This window comes from Leptonychotes weddellii, chromosome 9, assembly GCF_054177405.1.
Source record: "Leptonychotes weddellii isolate Sample4059 chromosome 9, ASM5417740v2, whole genome shotgun sequence".
NCBI classification, from domain to species: Eukaryota; Metazoa; Chordata; class Mammalia; order Carnivora; family Phocidae; genus Leptonychotes; species Leptonychotes weddellii.
The window spans coordinates 62,076,253-62,080,980 of record NC_138377.1 but is presented as its reverse complement, the minus strand read 5'-3'; the positions used below and the strand labels follow the sequence as shown (position 1 = coordinate 62,080,980).

The following is a 4,728-nucleotide window of genomic DNA, read 5'->3' as shown; positions in this document are numbered from 1 at the left end:
TAATGGTTAGATATTAAAATACAAACTTATTTCCATAGATATCTGATAATGAATAGATGATTTACTTTCCAAAGCCTATTTTGTTCTTTGCTTTGCTGGAACAAACATCCAAGCCATGAGTTAGTGCAAACTATAAAAATGTATTCATTATCCTTATGCTCTTAAAATGAAAGTATAATAGGGAATGATTTGGATTAAAAATCAGCTCACAAATTAAGGTAGTTGATGTGTTCATCACTTGCTTTATATGAAATCACTTTTCTAGTAATCTAGAAGTTTGGGCCATGTTTGACAATCTGGATGCAAGTTTGATCGTCTAATTACACATTTAAAATATTAGAAACATTTTCACCTTTTTAAATATATTTTCACTTTCTTAAAATTTATTTAAGATATTTGTATTCAAAGTTTATTCAGAAGGTGTAGATTTAAAGATTGTCGGGTTATGGCCATTTGTTATTTCTTTAACTGGAAATTCCTAGTATAAGGAAAGTAATAATTGGGACATTTTCCCTTTAGAGCCAGAGTAAATAACACACACGGTTATTTTAAAAGTGCCTTTGAACACCAAGACTGTCAAGTACTTGGCATTCAAATTTAGGGTCACTAGTATTGAAAACATTTAAAGAACATGAATTTCCAAAAGACTTAGAATTGCAAATGCTGAAGGAAGAACAGTTTCTATAATTCAGAATCAAGAGTGTTAACATTATCACAGCCAATATAATTATAAATAAGAAATTTTTGGAGATTTTATTTATGAGACCAGAATTCACAAAAGCAAGGATTGAAAATTCAGCTATCAAAAGTTGGGAAGTTGGGAACCATGTGAATTCCCCTTATCTAAGCAGTAGTCAAAATATGCACCTCCAAAGACTCAGTTAAATTTTTATTGACATTTTGGATTTATTGGCAATGTATATAAAACATTCAGAAACTTATGTGAAATTATAGATTTTACTTACTTATTTCAGAGAGAGTGAGAGAGCACAAGCAGGGAGCAGAGGGAGAGGGAGAAACAAGACTCCCTACTGACCCCAGGCTTGACCCCAGGACCCCAGGACCCCGGGATCATGAACCTGAGCCAAAAGGAGCTGCTTAACTGACTGAGCCACCCAGGTGTCTCTCAAGTGTATTTTTAACACTTGAAAAAGAATCTACTTTTATAATATAAACATAATCTTTAAATATATTTAAGTAAATCTTATATATTCAAATAAATATATAAATATAATTTTTCTTTATTTTATCTGTGCTTATTAGCACCCAGGCCTTCCCACAACTTATTCTAGTGTATTGAATTTTTGTAGTTTTCTTCAAAATCTCTGAAATAGCATTTTAGTGCATGAGAAACAATAATTATTTCTTGGTTGATGTGGTTGATGTTGTGGAAAAAGAACTAAGTTTCAAATTTAGTTTTGCTTTGTTCATCTTATATTTTGATAATATGGTATATATTGTCACAAGATAAAAAAAGGAAGACAGTATGTGTCCAAATTTATACTTCTGATAGCCTTGCCTCTGTTTTGAGATAGTGCATTAGATTCTGTTAGTGTGTGCATGTTTACCATCAGGGAGGGGAGTTAAGTAATAGGGTTTCTATTTGGGGTGCAAGTGACTCCTTACACAATGCAGAGCACAAGTGAATATGAACTGGAGACATGATTCTGATAGAACAGGTTATTTATCTAATTGCTTAAGAACTACTTGCAAATAGCAGTAAATGTATTGGACTTCTATTATTCTCTTTCAATATGCTCTTTCTTTTGACAAGGGTTGTGATAAATTCTAATCACGTCACATTATTTGTACTTCCTTCAATATGCTGTGCACTTTGATTCTTTCTTGCTGTTCCATCCACTTTTCTTCCTGTCTCTAATAGTCAGTTACACATATTTCAAATTGATTTATCTTAGATAAAGTCATCCCTGATCCAGCTCTAGGCAGAATTAACCAAAATTTATTTAGTTATTTAAAAAATTATTTGCTTATGTGTCTGTCTTTACTTATAAATTATATTTATCATAAGGGCATTTTCTACCTCCAATTCCTTTCTAAAATACCTATGCCATTTTTTTTTTTTTAAGATTTTATTTATTTGATGGAGACAGAGATAGCGAGAGCAGGAACACAAACGGGGGACTGGGAGAAGAAGCAGGCTTCCCGCCGAACAGGGAGCTGGATGCGGGACTCGATCCCAGGACCCTGGGATCATGACCTGAGCCAAAGGCAGACGCTTAACGACTGAGCCACCCAGGCGCCCATACCTATGCCATTTTCTGTCTCCAGTCCCTCTTTTAAATATTTATTGAGTTGAATAAAATAATTTAATGTCTAGTAATTTTGTATTACTTTGTAACTTAAACATGTTTCTAATTTATTACTGTTTATTGCTTTCTATTCAGTTTTAATATTTTTCTATAGTAAATTCCATTTTTTTAATGTCCAATTGTACCTTTTTATTTCTGAATTTTTCTTCTTAAGTCTTGCCTCAAACCTTTGCCCTTAAACTTAAAAGAGGAAAATTTTCCTTTGCTACTCCATTATTAAAACAAACAGGGGTGCCTGGGTGGCTCAGTTGGTTAATCGTCTGACTCAGGATGTTGGCTCAGGTCATGATTTCATGTGTGGTGAGATTGAGCGCTGCATGGGGCTCTGCACTAAGCGCAGAGTCCGCTTGAGTGTCTCTCTGCTCCCTACCGTGCTCGCTGTCTCTCTCTAAATATAAATAAATAAATCTTTAAAAAATTTTAAAAAGCAAGCAAACAAAACCCCCAAAACTCTTTCTTACTGAGGACCTGTAAAAGTCCTTGTATTCATAGATACTCTATATTTCCAGTAAAAATTCAGTGTTAAGGAAGACTATTGGCCTCTCTTTTCTGTATGTTTGTACACTACAAAATAGGAAGACACTTTTTCTCTCTTTCATAGCTTCATGATCTAATCTCAGCTATAGTCCCCAAACCAGTTTGTTAGCAGCCTGCTGCTTAAACATAATGCCCTTGCCTCCCATTCATCTTAGTTGAAATAGAGTTATTGACAGAAATGATTTCTGGAGGGAAATTAAGAATGATAATTAATGTGGTGCCCCTTACAGTTACTAAATAGCATGTCTATCTTTATTTGTTTTGGGGGAAGACATAGTAACTCCATCCAATTTAAATGAATTGGTGTGAAATTTGGCACAGGGACTCTCAACTCAGAGACCTTATTATACAAGGATGATACTATGTTACATTTAAGTAACACCTGTTGAAAATTAACACTTAATAGGGTGCAATTACTTAACAATTTCCTCAAGAGGAAAACTGCCTTATCTCTTTAATTCAATTCTCTTTGCCTAGAAGAATTTGATGTATATTATTCAGCCTCTCTCTCTTAACAGAGGCAAAAATATTTATTCATTAGAAAGTAAGCACCTTTGGTTGTTGATCAATCCTGTTACACAGCAGAAACGTTTTTTCCCCGTACGGACTTTTGTTTCAAATACTTGTTTGCATTTTATTTTGAGTGCATATGTCACATAATGAATTCTTTAGCCTCAAATACATCTGTTAGGGTTAAAGGACTAAATAAAATCAAATGTATTTATTTTAAAAATTATTTTTATTTTAGTTGACATACCCATACATATCTTTAAAAGGTCAGATAATACTTCAAAACTTGTAACAAGGCAATAACAATCTCTTAGCCCACTGTTTCCTTCTAAATTCCCCTCTTCAGGACTGATGGCATGGCCTTACCAGTTGCTTATGGATAGAGAGTATTGGATTAATTGGTGTTTATGTGTTACTGGTTGTTAAATATTTTGAAATTGAACCATGCTCCTATCTATCCCCAATTCTCAGTCCCTAGAACCAATTACTTTCAATTCTTTTGTGAAGAATTAGAGATAAGTAAGAGAACCACATAAAGGAAAAATGAGGTCATTATTTACTCCAAAAAAACCCCAGAAAGTTACACAAGAAGGAAAATATAATTACAATAAACTTGGATCAGCAACTAACATCATATATATAGTTATAATAATGTTAAATCTGAATATTGATTTACCTCAGACCTATCATGTAACTATATGGAGAGGATACAAGAAGGGGAAATGGTGTGGGGATGACATAAAAGTGGTAAGATTGCATAAGTCAGTTAATAGTGTCTAAAATTGATGAAGTAGCCATATAAACATGTAACACATTATTTAGCAATATAAAAACAAATAGCAAAAGAAACATCTAAAGAATTTATTTCCTCTCTGCTCAGTTGGAAATACACGTTTTCCATTCTTTAGGTGATTACCCTAGAAATTGGAATTTGCATACTTAAATTCATGAATGCCCTAATATACTTAATACTTTTTTCTCTCAGACAGTATAAGAACTGCAGAATGTTTTATTTTCATTAAATGCCCCATCATCAGACTTACATGTTATTGATTTGTGTATTTTCATTCTTTTGGCCCCTCAATATGTGTTTTTATTTTATTATGTTATGTTAATCACCATACATTACATCATTAGTTTTTGATACAGTGTTCCATGATTCATTGTTTGCGTATAACACCGGTGCTCCATGCAGAACGTGCCCTCTTTAATACCCATCACCAGGCTAACCCATCCCCCGCCCCCAGAACCCTCAGTGTGTTTCTCAGAGTCCATAGTCTGTCATGGTTCGTCTACCCCTCTGATATCCCCCCCTTCATTTTTCCCTTCCTACTATCTTCTTCTTCTTCTT

The 4,728-nt window shown here is 33.7% G+C and overlaps 1 long non-coding RNA gene across 1 annotated transcript in view; it reads left to right on the top strand.

The window, feature by feature from the left end:
- The first annotated feature begins 1,069 nt into the window (after nt 1-1,069).
- LOC145723270 (uncharacterized) overlaps nt 1,070-4,728 on the top strand; it is an 8,955-nt gene continuing 5,296 nt past the window's right edge. The window contains exon 1 of the long non-coding RNA XR_014148196.1: nt 1,070-1,119. This is a non-coding gene — a long non-coding RNA (uncharacterized LOC145723270). The remainder of the gene's footprint in view (nt 1,120-4,728) is intronic.